This window comes from Silene latifolia, unplaced genomic scaffold, assembly GCF_048544455.1.
Source record: "Silene latifolia isolate original U9 population unplaced genomic scaffold, ASM4854445v1 scaffold_20.1, whole genome shotgun sequence".
In the NCBI taxonomy this organism is placed as follows: Eukaryota; Viridiplantae; Streptophyta; class Magnoliopsida; order Caryophyllales; family Caryophyllaceae; genus Silene; species Silene latifolia.
In genome coordinates, this window is record NW_027413163.1 from 2,714,405 (window position 1) to 2,731,052 (window position 16,648).

The following is a 16,648-nucleotide window of genomic DNA, read 5'->3' on the forward strand; positions in this document are numbered from 1 at the left end:
TCATCACATGGCAGTTAGAAGTCTTCCGCTATGTCAGACGATGTTTATAGCTTTGATAGTTTTAGCAGTAGACCGGTCTGAGAATCTTGTAATTTAGTTTTACAGTTTTGGTTTTGATCATGTAATCACTTTAAACTATATTGTTATTTAAATTATGTTTCTTTATTGTCATTTGATTATCATTGCCTCGGGTAACCGAGATGGTAGCACTTCCATGCCTTAAGTGGTCCTGGTAAGGCACTTGGAGTATGGGGGTGTTACAAAATGGTATCAGAGCGACGATCCTGAAACCTGTAACCAATGAATCCAATGAACATAGGGAGTCAAGTAAAATGAACCCGGGGTAGAAATTGTAGGAGCTAATGCAAAGACTTGGGAGACGTCCTAAAGTCGCGAACTCGCCCTACAATTTTGAACCGGTTACCATGGGATATGTGTCGGGATCGTTATGTGCTTATTGTGTGTTGTGTGTATCTATGTAGTAGTATGTTGTATGAATTGATGGATGCATGCATGTGGAGGATGGGAGATCTGAATTGAAAGATGATGATGACGTGAATTGTATGTTGGTTGATTGTAAAGCATGAAAGTATAATGATCGATACATATGATTTGGCATGTTATAATTATGTAAGGAAAAGTGTTTTGTTTATATATATAAAGCGATGCGTAAGTATATATGTTGTTGTTGTCGTTTTGAGTAAGAGTATAGAAAGTTGGGAGTGTGAATTGAACATGTGTTGGGTGAATATGTTGAACGAATATGGTGGATAAATAGGTGGCATGATGGATGAATTAGTGGAAAAAGATGAATAATCGTTGTATGATAATATGATTTATGATTAAGCATGTTATATAATGGAAGTTATTTTATAATGTTGTTATGCTAGTAACATGTGAATAGGGGACTTGATGTCATGTATTTGTGATTTTGTTTACGAAAAGTGATAGAATAAAAGCATGTGGGTAAGTCATGATTGACAAGTTAAATAAATTATGTGCATGATGAATATTGTTGCTTTGCTTTCGAAAATAGTAACATGTGATTGGGACTACTTGTTTTATGAGTATTGGGTTGTTTTTGCTTACCTTGTTGTCGTTTAAGTTGTTTGGAAGTAAAATCAAGTAGTTGTGTTTTGCGATTATAAAGAGGTTGTCTTTAAACTGTTATAACTTGATATGTATAAATGATTTTGATGTGATTCCAATTGGAGGTGATAGCTTGTTCTTTTACGATTCTAACGATAGGTTACACGCCCAAACCGACCAAGAAACGGGTGAGTTATGACCGTTTTACGAAAACTGGACAGTGCTGAGAAATGCAGGTACTCGATCGAGATCGAGTTGCCCACACTCGATCGAGTGTACATTGGTACTCGATCGAGTACCCCTTACTCGATCGAGCAGCCCCGGATAATTTGTTATACGTGTCTCTGACTTTTACCTACTCGATCGAGTAAGTCATTTACTCGATCGAGTGGCCTGTACTCGATCTAGTGACCCCTATTTTGGGTCATATGCTTATCTTTTGACTTCGTTGCATATTATGTTTAATTCAAAGGTTTTATTTTGCTTCTTTATGCATTGTTTTACATGTATGATGGTCTTGACGCGTAAGTTACCCAATCTTGTGGTGTAGTGAGTGGCACCTGTGGTGAGTATGAATTCGGTGGGAGGACATGAGTTATATGTGGTTGCGATAGATAGTGGAAAAAGAAAAGGAAGATCGTTATGGCTTAATTGAGACATAGAGCATGTTTTCTGAGATGACATGAGATGAGTGATATGATTGTGTGTTGAGTAACGTAAAAGTAAGTGAATATGGGCAAGGGGTGATGTGAGTCTAAGGAACGTGAGAATGAAATGATTGAGAGTAAGGATGTGGATAGTGGCAACTTGAGATGTGTGAAGAATTATGGAGGGAGATGGTTAGGAGTCGTGTGGGTTAAAAATATACATAGTGAAAGTTCGTTTTAAAGGGGTTGAGAAGAGTGGTATATAGTGAACTTTGTGGAGACATGTCGCGAGGTGGATTTGTAGACAGTGAGTGAGTTTGGGAGATTTGGTTTATTAAGAGGTGAAACTACTGTGGGATTTCCTTGGGCAATTAACGGTATGAAAGGACTTTTGATTTCTAGAGATGTACAAAGGAGATGCAATTGTTTGAACAGTGAACGTTGATTTTATGGATAGATTAGAGGCAAGTGTGAGTGATAGCATAAAAAGAGAAGATCCATGGTAAGAAAGAGTGAGATGATATCGATATGAAATAATGGGATTTGAGTTTTGGAGCGATGAGAAGGTAATTGGAGCACTAAAGGGTTAGATAGAAGTAATAAGGAGTTGAGCTATTAAATGGTATTGTTGAGTATAAAGAGAAAAGAAAGATACAAGTAAGCTGAGAAAAATGTTCACCGGAGTTATGTGACATAAAAGTAAGGAATCGTCGAAATGTATGATACTATCAAGAGTAAGTAAGTTAATGGTTATACAGAAGTTTCGGGACAACATGATTAATCATGAGTTTCGAGGAATTAAGGGAGGATGAAGTTGGTGAAGTATTTGCACGATACGAGATTTTTGGTGGAGAGTTAGATGATGATACAATTAAGGATAGTATTAGGAAGAATGTTGAGGTAATTTTGTTGATGGATTCGATGTTCGTTATTTGGGATGTTAACCAAAGATAGGAAAAAAATCGTGACGTTTAGAGATGAGTGTAAGAGGTTTGATGTCCGGGCAGTGGTAGTATTATGGTTTGTGACTAGTGGTTAAGGGTGATGGTATATTAGAAAGATAGCAATTCCAAAGAGGTTGATTTTGTAGAGACCAGATTGGTATGTATGGTTGTGAGAGAGTATAAGATGTGGTTATATGAGGCGATTGTTAGTAGTTGAGTATTAATGGTATGGTTATAATTGGCAGGGGGTGATGGATATGCGAATGGGAGAATATGTTATGAGGGGTATACGAGTTAAGCTCGGGTGAGAGGTAACTTTTATCAGGTGGTAACTTACGTGATCAGGATTGACTAGGTGGATGGGATTACGGGTCTATGATATGTGTAAATGTTTGTGTGAGGTTCTGACCTCACAAGAAGTGGTATGGTGTGATAATTATAAAGTTGTTATATGATTGTTTTGTAATTTATGTTGGGTACGGTATACTAATGGAATGAGGTTCAAAAGGTAATAATTTGATTGATCTGGCTTGGATAGTTAAAATTGTATGTGTATTAATGATACATGTTTATTCCGTGAAATGGTAAGGATGATGTTCATGAGATTCTTGTCAGTTTATTCCGTATAATATGTTGTGTTATAATTTAGTAAAACGGTTTTGAGTGAGTTTTCTTGTTCGAAATGTCATATTGAGTCAGTGTTTATGGGAATTATATGTGATTGTGCTGTTTATCGATGTGGTTGTTGTGCCTCGAGTGGTGATCCGGGAATGGTACTTCATGTTGTGATGCGGGTATTTTCGCACTGCGGTGCGGCTGTTGGTGGCGGTGTTGCGATGCCGTCACCGGTTGTGGTGGAGTAGGCAGGATGTTTATGATTCGAGTTTCGAAAGTACATACCAGTTATACATAGATTGTTGTTTTGTTTGATGTTGCTCCCTGCGAGTTTCAGTTTGTGCAGATAGACAGTTGTCTTGTTTATTGATGTTTTCTTTACGGGTTAAGTTTGGGAATGAGGGTAGAGTATGATATGAAATAAAGTTGTATATGTTTTCGTTGTTGTCATGGTATAGTGATATTCTGTTGATGGGACACGGTTGTGAGAGGTTATTCTGATAATTTTGATCTTGTTCTAGATAAGACTTTAGTAGACATGGTAATGGCAAGTGATTCGTAAAACATGTGTGGTAATGACCTGAAAGATGCAGGTGGTTCATAATCCTTTGGTGAGACAGTGAATGTAGGATGTTGGGGGAATTAGTGTCATGCTAAGTTATGTATGAGTTTTGCGGTAATGAAGGAATGAACTTGAGGATCTAGTGTGAGTGTACGTAACGAGTGTGGATCGTGAGTTATGCTTTTGGGAAATAGGTGCTTTACATAGAGAGGTATGTTGTTTTGCAGTAATAATGAAGAGTTAGTATGGTGATTTTGCTACGAGTTTTATGGTATAGATTAGGTGGTGTGCCGAATGAGTTGAGGTATGAGAAATGTTTAAGTAAGAGAGCCTTGGATATATGCATGGCGAGTGTTTAGATTATAGATGGTTATCTTTGACATGCGGTGGTGATGAGGATAATGAGACGATATAGCTAGGATTTAGTATTAGTGAGTTACGAGGACGTAACATTTATCTTAAGAGGAGTAGGATGTGATAAAAGAGATTTTGATGGTTGTACATATGGTAGTATATTTGGAAGTAGAGTGTTGGTGTAGCATAAAGGACGGATATTTGTTTTGATTGATTTTATTAAAAGGTCATGGTCGTGCTTGAAGTAGTTCGATGTTTAGGAATGGGAGAATATTTCGCTAGTGTTGAGAGTTGGATGATGGTGTTTATGAGTTCGATAGTGTTGAGAGTTGGATGGTGATGTTATGAGTGTGAGTAAACTTCGAGGACGAAGTTCCTTTTAAGGGTGGTAGAATGTAACATTCCGTTTGATGTTTATGAGTATCCTTATATTGGATTTTCTAGTGGATGATATGTTACGGAGCTAGCAGCGTTTGTGGACGGTAGTTGGTTATGTATGGAGTTGGTGTCGTGAGAGATATATATGTGGTAGATACGATATCGTGAGTCATGTTGTGGAAGTAAACATAGTTGGTGGAGTGGGTGTTAAGAGTTGATGTTTTATAGGTTGGGTTTTCGATTGAGTTCTTAGCTATGTTGTTGTGTCTTGGTCGAGTCAGTATGTTCTTTTTTATGTATGGGTTGAACTTCGGGGACGAAGTTCTTTTTAAGGAGGGAAGACTGTAATACTACGGTTTTATGAGCCTCTGGGTACTCTATCGAGTGGGCTTTACTCTGTCGAATAAGGGTGTTTTGCATTTTAAAATAGTTTCTGACCTGTAGGGTACTCGATCGAGTAGCCTTGGTACTCGATCGAGTAGGCGGCACTCGATCAAGTACGTCAGTTACTCGATCGTGTGGCTCGGTTTACGGGTAATGTTTTGTCGGGTTTTGTTAATGATGCGAGATAAGTATAAAAGGTTGTCCGTCACTTTTCTTAGTTTCTTTTATCTATTCTAAAACCTAAGTGAGGAGAAAAGGAGTTACGTAGTTTGTCTGTCATCGCATCATTAGCAAATCCCGGAGCTAGAGGTGTCGGATTTCATCGTTCTTTACACCGTTGTGATCCTTGTGTCGAGGGTAAGCTTTACATATAATTTTTATACTCTTTTGTTAAAGTTGGTTAAACCCTAATTTTGGGATTTGGGGTTTTTTATGTTTTGTTGATGTTAGATTGTGATTGTATGATTATGTGTATGGGAGGAGGGTTCATAGAAGAAAGATTTTGAGACAGCTGCTAGATCGTCTGAATAGTGATTGCATTCCAGGTAGGGTTTCCCTACTCAGTATTAGTCCCATAATGTGTTGTTGGTGTTTTGTGATTGTTGAATATTAATATGCTCGTATTGTGACGGTTGTTGGATTTGGTTGTTGATAGTAGCTGTGATTGTTTGTATCTGTCTGTGTTCTTCGGGGCGCGTCCCTAGCTGAGTGGAGTCACTTGCGGGAGTGGCTTCACGCCCATTATTCGCCTTCTGTGGAACCCGCCACAGAAGGGATGTGCACATTAATGGATTTAGGTTTATCGCTCGATGGAGATGAGCGGGGATTAGGTGGGAACGGCTGCGGTCCCCATCGGCGTGGAGTGACCTGTTGCGATGGGCACTCTGGCAGGGCTACACACTTTAGTGTGTAGTCAGTATTGTGGAGTTAGTGATGGAGTTCAGAGTATATCTTGTGACGATTGAGCTGTGTTGTTTGCTGTGTTATTGGATTATATAAATTGTGTGATTAGTACTGACCCCGTTTAAATGTTTTAAAAACTGTGGTGATCCATTCGAGAGTGGTGCGCAGTTATGGAGCAGGTATGATATGACGCGTATGGGATAGCTGGGATGAGTCATCACGTGGCAGTTAGAAGTCTTCCGCTGTGTCAGACGATGTTTATATCTTTGATAGTTTTAGCAGTAGACCGTCTGAGAATCTTGTAATTCGAGTTTTTCTGATTTTGGTTTTGATCATGTAATCACTTTAAACTATATTGTTATTTAAATTATGTTTCTTCATTGTCATTTGATTATCATTGCCTCGGGTAACCGAGATGGTAGCACTTCTATGCCTTAAGTGGTCCTGGTAAGGCACTTGGAGTATGGGGGTGTTACAGTCATCCTTCGACCTACCATTTGACTCTCAATGGATACTTCATCCCTGAGGGAGAGTCCGAGCTCTACAACGGCTTTCCCGAGCCAATTTACGACCCCATAGTAAAAGTCATACAACTGGGCGTAGAAGTATTTCAAGACTGCTACTTCGTCCCCGACAACACTAATGCTGCGTCAACCAAATCTGAATCGACCCATTGCCTGGACGGGCAAGCCGTGAGTCTCATCTTCGGAGAAGACAACATAAAGCACCTCAGCTATGAGGAAATCATCAACATTTCTCTAAAGGATAACCAGTTCGATCCCACTGGCTTATTCTCTGATGCTGACCCAGAGAAAGCTACACAAGGCTGGAGGAAAACTGTCAAGTGGACCGAACGTCAAGGCCGCATTCTCAAGATCACAACTGGAGAAGGCCTATGTTCAAAGAGGGAAGTGAAGATGAAAAGAAGTTTGAGTCTGAGTTAGAATATGTCTTAACTTCTAGCGCTCCTGATGTCCCAGTCAAAGTCCCATTTCCACTATTTTATCACAAACTTATGGCTGCCTCAGAGGCCGAGTAAGCTAGGGTCATCACCACTCCTGCGGAAGGTAGAAACCCGGAGCCCGTGGCCTGTTCCAGGGGCCACCTTCTCTACTGCATCGCCTATGACTACCCATGAGATGTCTGTCCTATCCGAGCTTTTTACTCAAGTCGACTTAATGAACGCTAAGTTTGTTTACGAATCGTCTCAATTTAACTGCAATGCAATTCAGAACGAATATGAGGAATTTGACTTGAGTGACTACCCACCTCACCTAGACAAAGAATTCGACAAACGAGAGGATATGGCACCCATCATTGAGGAGACCGAACCCATCAACGTAGGGACCGACAACACACCTCAAGAACTTAGGATATGGATCACCCTTGACCCCTCGAAAAGACAGTAGTTAATCGACCTTCTGCACGAATACAATGACGTATTCGTATGGTCTTATAAAGACATGCCTGGGATCAACAGAGAGATTGCAGATCACAGGATGGGCCCTGAAAATAAAGGAAGAGGTAGACAAACAGTTCAAAGCCGGATTCATCAAAGTGTCTGAATACTCTGACTGGGTGGCCAACATATTCCTCGTCCCCAAGAAATGTGGGAGAATTTGGGTTTGCGTCGACTTCAGGGACCTGAACAAAGCAAGTCCAAAAGACGACTTCCCTCTGCCACATGTTGACATCCTGGTGGATAACACCGCCGAGCACGCCCTTTTATCATTCATGGACGGGTATGCTGGGTACAACCAGATCAAAATGGTCGAGGAAGACATGCAAATGACTGCATTCACTACACAGTGGGGGTACATATTGCTACAATGTCATGCCCTTCAGTCTAATCAACGCTGGAGCAACCTACAAAAGAACCGCCACCACTCTCCTACATGACATGATGCATAAAAAAGTGAAGGCATATGTCGATGACATGATCGTTAAATCAAAAGAGCGGGACGGCCACATCAGCGCTCTTCGAAAATTCTTCGCTCGTCTTCGAAAATACAACATGAGATTAAATCCTCAGAAGTGTGCATTCGGGGTCACCTACGGAAAACTCTTGGGACACGTCGTCAGCAAAAGGGGCATCGAAGTTGATCCTACCAAAATCAAAGCTCTTTAGCAAATGCCCCGGCCTACGAACGAGAATGAGATTCTTGGATTTCTCGGTCAAGTCCAATACATCATCCGCTTCATAGCCAAGATCACTATGATTTGTGAACCAATCTTCAAGAAGATTCGCGCCTCCGATCACACCGATTGGGACGACGATTCTCAAAAAGCCTTTGACAGGGTAAAGGAATTCATATCCAAGCCTTCTGTCGTCATGCCACCTCAGCAGGGAATTCCCTTATCAATATACCAATCTGTCACCGACACGACCATGGGAGAAATGCTAGCACAAATAGTTTATGACGAAGAACGAGCCATCTACTACATCAGCAAAAAAAATCATCGAATATGAAACAAGATACGCCCAATTGGAAAAGACATACCTTAACTTGGTTTGGTCATCAAAGAAGATATGACATTACATGCTCAGCTACACAGTTCATATCTACTCTAAGATGGACCCGGTCAAATACATCTTCGAAAAGCCCGTGCTAAACGGAAGGCTGTCTAGGTGGACACTCATGCTTTCCGAATTTGACCTCGAATTCGTAACCCTGAAGGTTATCGAGGGAATGACAGTCGCCGATGTCCAAGTAGAAAATCGCGTCAACAAGGATCCAATGACCGACACATGGTCACTTCCTGACGAAGACATCCTTTGTAACACCCCAAGAGTTTAAGAGAAAAAGTTGTCCCATATCGAGAAAGTAGGAGGCTTGTGATATGTTTATAAAGGATTCCACCCACCACTTAGTAACAAGGCCTTGTGCTTTTGGGCTTAAGTGAGGACAAATATGGGACCAAAGGTACACACCCATCTTATTGGGGTTGTGTTACGACGGTGGCGGGTCGGGTTGTTATAAATGGTATCAGAGCAACCCTGCGACCGTGTGGTGAGCATGTGGTCGGGAGTACCCGGTTCACACACCTAGCGGGGGAGGATTCTGGGCTTGGCTGCGGTCAGCCTCCGGGCACAACGAGGACGTTGTGTTATTTAAGTGGGGGAGTTTGTAACACCCCAAGAGTTTAAGAGAAAAAGTTGTCCCATATCGGGAAAGTAGGAGGCTTGTGATATGTTTATAAAGGATACCACCCACCACTTAGTAACAAGGCCTTGTGCTTTTGGGCTTAAGTGAGGACAAATATGGGCCCAAAGGTGCACACCCATCTTATTGGGGTTGTGTTACGACGGTGGCGGGTGGGGTTTTTATATCCTTTATGCCGACACAGACGATGGGACCTATACTTCGATGGTACATCAAACCTAAGAGGCTTCATGGTAGGAATCCTTCTAATATCACCAGAAGTGGAACATGTTCTAATCGTAGTCAAGTTAGACTTCGTTGTCACCAACAATGCCGCCGAATACGAAGCATATCTCATCGGCCTACAAGCAGCCATAACACTGGCATCAAGAAATTGAGGGTCCAAGGCGATTCCTCACTCATCATCAATCAGGTGTCCGGATCATGGAAAATCAGAAGCGATAGCTTATCACTCTACCAAGTAAAAATCAATCAAGAGGCCGAATTCTTCGACCAAGTCGACTACTTCCACTTGCCACGAGGAGAAATCAATATGTAGTTGCCCTAGAAAAACTCGTCGTGCTCGTCAACATACCTGACGATATGACATCGATGCCCTTATGTGTTAAGAGAAGGAGCGAGCCGGCTTACATCTGCGCCATCAATAACGACGAGGAGAGCCATGTCGAACCTTGGTACCGAGCCATCCTCAACTAATAAACCAAAAACGAATTCCCTCCCAACTCTGATACAAGAGGACAAAGAGCCATCCGTTTACTTGCATCACAATTCGTGATAAATTAAGAACAACTATACAAAAGAACACCCCAGGGAATCCTTCTCATTTGCATTGATCACCACAAAGCAAAAAAAGTCATGGGAGAGGTCCACGACGGAAAATGCGGCCCTCACATGAGCGCAATGATGCTAACCCGAAAAATCATGCGGTTGGGCTACTACTGGACCACTATGGAGGCCGATTGCAGAAACTACGTCAAACATTGCCACAATTGCCAAATTTTCGGCAACATACAACACATACCACCATCCTTTTTATACACCATGACATTAATGTTAGGTTTACTTACCTATTATTAGACTCTTCTAATAGTGAACAAATTAACTTGTTAATTATTTGTTCTTTAGATCTAGTGCATGCATAACAAAATAAAAGATTTATAAGAAAACAATGTCCCTTACATTGTAAATTTCGGTTTATGGGCACAAGTAAGGTCGCCTACTTTCACTTGTTCTTGAGCTATGATGAGTAATAGGATGATCCTCCAAATACTTCAAGTATAGAAGCCACTTCTCTTTATTGCACCCAAGATTATCCCTTATCTCCACTAAATAATATTTGCTAGATATTTGTTTAGTAGTTTACCATAAAATTGATTACTAATACTCATATATTACACTAATAATATTAGTAATCTTATTGAACAATTTGAATCATCATTTCTCAAGTTCATGAGAAAGATGAGAGAATAGAGAGGAAAAATGCATGTGTAAATGTTGCATATCAATGAATGAGTATGAGAGGAATAATTAAAGAACAAAAACCTCCAAATGAAGGGGTGTCTCACGGTTGGAGCAAGCAAAAAATGCCAACGATGGCATCTTACTTTATGCTTTTGTTCTTGTCAAAACCTTAGGCATGTAAGGCTAGGTAAGTAGTGTTATGATGATGTTTGTTTTAGCTTATTAAAATAAATCACCACCATCCACTAAACCCTCTATATTTCGGTCCACTTCTATAAAATGGACTACCATTTTTTTTTGTCAATTGTCACACAATATGTCACATGTAGTATGTTACATTTTATTAATTACTTTAATACATATTTATCACATAAATATCATTTTATAAATTAATTAAATTACATACAACAAATTGACTAGTACAACATAATAAAAATACACAAACACTATTACAACATAATAGTAAAACGGGTAATGGAGGTCTTTATTCTTCCATTCTACCCTTGCCTTTTCCCTCGGGGAACATCTTCCCCTTGTTCTTCATGTTGGCCAGCCTAGCATGGACTTCCTCTTCGGAACGAATCCTCAACGGCGATAGCCTCCGATCTCTTGCAAAACCCTATACTCGGTCCCAGCCGAGCCCATACACGGCCCACCATCGCTTTAGGACCCGAGCTCCTCCTTTTCGGTGGCCTCACTACATCCGGGCTAACGTCATCGGCAAATTCATCAAAGAAGGCACGGTTGGCCTTGCCAACTTCCCTATACTTAAAGTCAACAACCTCGTCCTTACGGGACATATACCTTTTTTCCAAGGTTTGAGCTCTTGACCACTTGACATAAGCGAGAGTCACCCATGTCGTGGCAACCGGGGTTGGTACCTCCCAAATCGGCCGAGTGGCCCACCACCTCTCGAAAATCTCTAAAAGCTCGGGATTTCGAAAAAACACTCACTTGGACGAGAGTATCTTGAGCATGCATCTTTTGTTGGCGGCCCATATGATGTTACTCATATTTGAGCACATTTAGTCCCCGAATTAACCTCGTTCCTATGCTTTATAGTGCATAATTGGGTCATTTACTATCTCTAGTTACCCATTTTGCATATTCTTTGAGGTTTTGTCCCCTTGGTAGGAAAGAAGTGCTAACCTTGTATTTACATCGCGAAATGGAGCTAAATTGATTGCATCTAATAACCAAGCATCAAAAAGAAGGCATTACTAGAAGGCCTATGTAGATAACAAAGTGAAATGGGCATTGATGAAAGGACCCTTGCATCCCCGAAATGATCCTCGCGGATTATGAAGGAAGAAAAGAAGAGAAGCCGTCTGCCCAGGGATCCGAGCGTATTGTGCCCAATCCGGGCGTCTCTAAGCAGCAAGACCCAAGCGTCTTGAGCCCAAGACGAGCGTCCTCCATCACCTTAATCCGAGCGTCTCCCAGGTAATCCGCTCGGATCACAAGACAGTACCAAACGTGCCTCAGCACATGACGAGCGTCTTTACACGGGGCTAGCACGACGATATGCTCTTTTCCTTCTAGAGGAGCATTTCCTCAACTTTTCTTAAGGACTTAATAGTCATTTAAGCCCTTAGTAACCCTAATCTTTGTACCTAATCTATAGTATAAATATCCTATTGTACTACCCAGATTAGCATCAATTCCTATTCAAGTTTTAGCATTTCTTAAAACTCTTAATTAAGTTGTAATCCATTCTTAATCTTGTCTTAATACAAATCTCAATATCTATTGTTCTTCATTTATTTTGGGTAATTAAAGACTGTTTGGGTTTATTTGGAGGATTGACAACCCTCCATCAATCATCAAGTACTTCTATTATTCTTTGCTTTATTATTTGGAATCATCTTCATAGGTATAATTTTATCTTAACCTTGTTTAATTATTGTTAATCATTTTCATTTATTCATCATGTTTTGCCTTGCTAGTATGATTGACAACCTCGTTAGCATGTTGAACTTGATAATGAGTGAGTAGTTTCCTTAACTAGAGTTAATGGGGAATTAGGGGAAACCAACATGGGATTGATTCATGCTTAATCTAATATGTTTTCATAATTAATTTGCTTGCTTGTTGTGATTTCAACTTATACACATGTTAAGTTTGATGAAATGCGAGCCTATGAATCCTTACATTTTTTACCCATCACTTATATTTTCAATGAGACTTGTAAGCTTATACACCAACTCGAGTCTCATTAGACCATTCATGTAGTTGAATAGGAAGGACTAACTCGACTTGTAGGTGTTGTACAATCTAATCGATTCGGCTCCGGGACCCAAACCTTCTTAGGGATTGTAAGCTTATACACCAACTCGATCCCATCGCCACAATAAGTGCTTGCATCTAGTAGAGAACATGTTTGTATGATCAACTCTCATGAATCGCTTATGATCCCATGACACCCTAGTGCTTTTAATCAATTGTTTACATCTCATTTTGATCACCTTGCTTGTTTTTATTACCTTACTTTTACATTGTTGATTAGTTTAGTTGATCTCCTATCTCAACCCAAATTGTGACACCCCTAGACACAACCATTTGCAATTGAAAATCTTACATCAATACTCGTCCCATGGGATCCGACCTTTACTTGCCTCTTTGCTAAGAGTAGTTTGTGAAGTTATAAATATTGTTTTGGTTGGTAGCTTTTGACGACGAGTTTGAACCGGACCAAAAATGGCGCCGTTGCCGGGGACGGTGTTAACTTGATTTGATTTTCATTAATTGTTTTTAGTTGTGTCTTTCTTTACCATGGAGTGTTGGAAAATGTGTCCTTAACAATAGTGCGATCACATGATTTAATATCATAATTAAATCTCATATTAAGAATACGTGAGGGATGATTTACTATATAATCAACTGATCGTCATTAATCGGTAATGATTGGCTGACTAGATGTGAGATTACTGTCGCGTGACGGTGGTGGTCAGTTAATCCCTTAAGGTCACACCTAAAGGACAATTCCCTTAATGGATAAATTGATTAATTGTATGACGATACAAGGTAATCAATTCCTTAAAATTGAACAATTTACTTGTGATAGAGAATATTCGTATCTTATTATAATGGGATTAAATAAGATTTATTTTGGTAATAAAAATGCTTTATTAATAAAATTGTTTATTGTTTGAGAAACAATAAGAATGAATGATTAATTATAATTACAAGATGTTGTGAATTATAATTTTATGACCCATTTTATTTATGTGATCAAGTATCACTAGTCAATTTGTTGTATGTAATTTAATTAATTTGTAAAATGATATTTATGTGATAAATATGCATTAAATGAATTAATAACATGTAAAAGACTACATGTGACATATTGTGTGACAAATGACAAATTGACAAAATAAAATGGTAGTCCATTTTAAGTGTTTGGACCGAATGGAGGGAGTAGTGATGGTGTGAGATTGATTTATTTTAAGATAAATAATCATAGGCTTTGCTTTTATAGCCTTACACCTATCCTACAGTGTCTTACACACCTAAACATTGTGAAAACAAAAAGAGAAAAGGCAAGATGCCCTTTTGGCTCCTACCACCCGACCACACCTCTTCAAAATGAGGATTTTTGTTCTCATTTTTCCTTCACCTAATTCATTCACATCTACATGCAATAGTTTGCTCATCCTTCTCTCTAGTTTTCTCAAACAAGATTTTGAGATTCACAAGCATTTTGTTTATCCATTCTAATATCATAATAACATTACTAGTGTAGTAATAGTAATTGTTCCGAGTGTAATTCCAGAGCAAGTATTGTTACCACCCGTGGCTTGTAGAATGATGTCTTGAGTTGAATCCTTCTTGTCTTTATCGTTCCACACGGCCTCTCCTGCAACAACGAACGAACTGAGGGCTTGGCTTTGTGCCAAGCGTACTCACTCCGACGCTCAAGTCAGTAAACTTAGAGGGATAAGTTGTTGTTACTTGGCTAAGGATGTATTGTAGAGAGATAAGGAAAATATTACCAGATGAATAGTGATTCTTAGGTTAATTTTTGGATCCTTTCCTCAATGAAGGTTGAGGAGTATTTATAGACTTTCACCTTTTGTCACGTAGTGGCCAAGTGGCCAAGTGGCTAGCAGGTGGAAAGACCGTTCTACCCTCGGCCGATGGACCTATGGCAGGCCGGCCGAGGGTCCTTGGATATGGGTACGCGGATATGTGTCCCGGCTGGCTGGTTGCTAGGCCGAGACCCAAGTGACAGGCCGATGGGTTGCATCGGCTAGACTGTCTAAGTCGTTGACTTTGCTGTGGATATCCTTGACCTTGCTCAATGTGTTGACTTGGTCAGCGGTGCAGAATATGCCCCATCAATTTGCCCCCAGCGTAGTCTATACCGTGGTATGGGCTCCGATGTATGCTGAGCGTATATTCTGCGAAAGTAATTTCTGAAACTTTATCTGTATCGGCTTCCTCTACCTCGGCCTGGTTCTTATTAGGCCGTACCATATATATCCCCCCTCCGCATGGATGTGTAAAGGGCATCCGATGTGGAAGAGAAAGTGACGCTGGCCGAGACCAGGGTTGGGAGTGCCGGTTGTTTCTGATTGCCCCCAGGCCGGTGCTTCCTAGCTTGGTTGATCATGTGGCCGGCGGAGAACAGATACCTAGGAATTTGTTGAGGAAGAGGAATAGGCAGAGATATGAAGGGGCGTGTTAAAGACGCTTGATCGCTGTTGCATTGATTGACGTTTGACTGTTGCGACGATTGACTTTCCATGGTTGCATGTCCGACACGTGTCTGCTTTCTTGATTGGTTTGGCGCTTCATGGGCATTCTACGATTGGTCCTTCTTCATGGGCTCTTCCCTATAAATAGGGCAGTTATTCCGTGAAATTGGCCACCAATTTCATTCTCTCCAAAATTTTCTTCTCTCTAAACTTTCAAGGGCTTCTTTGTCTTCTAATTTTCAGAGTTGTTACTCCGGCGAGTGTTTTTCTTCAAGGTAAACAAACAAATTTCCTCACTTCTTATTTTGTTAAATAATCATTGCTATCATGTCTTCTGCTGACGCTGGGACTAGCACTTCTGCGCCGGGGGGTTCCCCGTCGCGTCTTAATGGGGAGGGGATACTAGATGCCATCCCGATAAGGTTTGGGGGCCCTAGGTCTCCTTCTCCCGAAGTTGATCCTCAAACTTTGGAGGAATGGGAGGATGACGATGATGTTGATCATGATGCAGACGATTTTGGTGATGATGCTGAAAAGGCTCGTCCTAATGAGGGGAGGCAGTACGTTATGGATCACGGCGATGCCTGTAAGGTCCGCCTTGACCGTGCTTGGACCCATAAGTTCGCCAGTTGTTCCGGTTCATTAGGCGCTGCTGATGACAGGCTCTCTGGCATGTCTATGCATGTTGATACTGATGCTTTCGTTAAATCTTGTAGGTCAGCCGCTGTCGGCCGTCGCTCTTATTGAGCAGCAAGTGGAGGAGGACCCCGCGCAGGCTGGTGATCATAACGTCACCATTGACTCTTCATCCCAGAAGGTTTCCCCCTCCCGACTGCAGGCTGGTGATCGAAACGTCACCACTGACTCTTCATCCCAGAAGGATTCCCCCTCCCGACTGCAGGCTGGTGATCGAAACGTCACCCCTGACTCTTCATCCCAGAAGGCTTCCCCCTCCCAGCTTGTAGCGTAAAGCGCGAGGTTGATCGAGAGGCTGGCGAGGTGGAACGAGCTGACCGGTGCTCGTATTATAGAGCAGGAGAAGGCCGTGGCTCAATCCGCTCTTGAGCTTAATGCCACTAAGAAGGTGGCCGTGAAGGCGAAGCTGGATCTCCTCAATGAGCAGAGGCTTAGGGGAGATGCTGAGAAAGCGCTTTTGGCTGAGAGAAAACTCAGGGAGGACGCTGAAAAGGAGGTCCTTGCTGAGAGAGCCAAGGCCGAGGCTGCTGCGGCCGAAGTTGCAAAGCTGCTGGAGAAGTGTGACCTTGTTCAGAGGCACGCCGACCTTTATTTCCAGCAGAGGAACGAATTCGGGGGCATGCATCGATCCGGGGAAGGTGATTCGGAGCAAGGAGGCCATCATTAGGCAAAAGGAGGAGGACATTGAGATGCTCCAAACCGTCATGCTCCCTAACATGTGCGCCGAATTCCGGGATCTGGCCGAAGAAGCTGC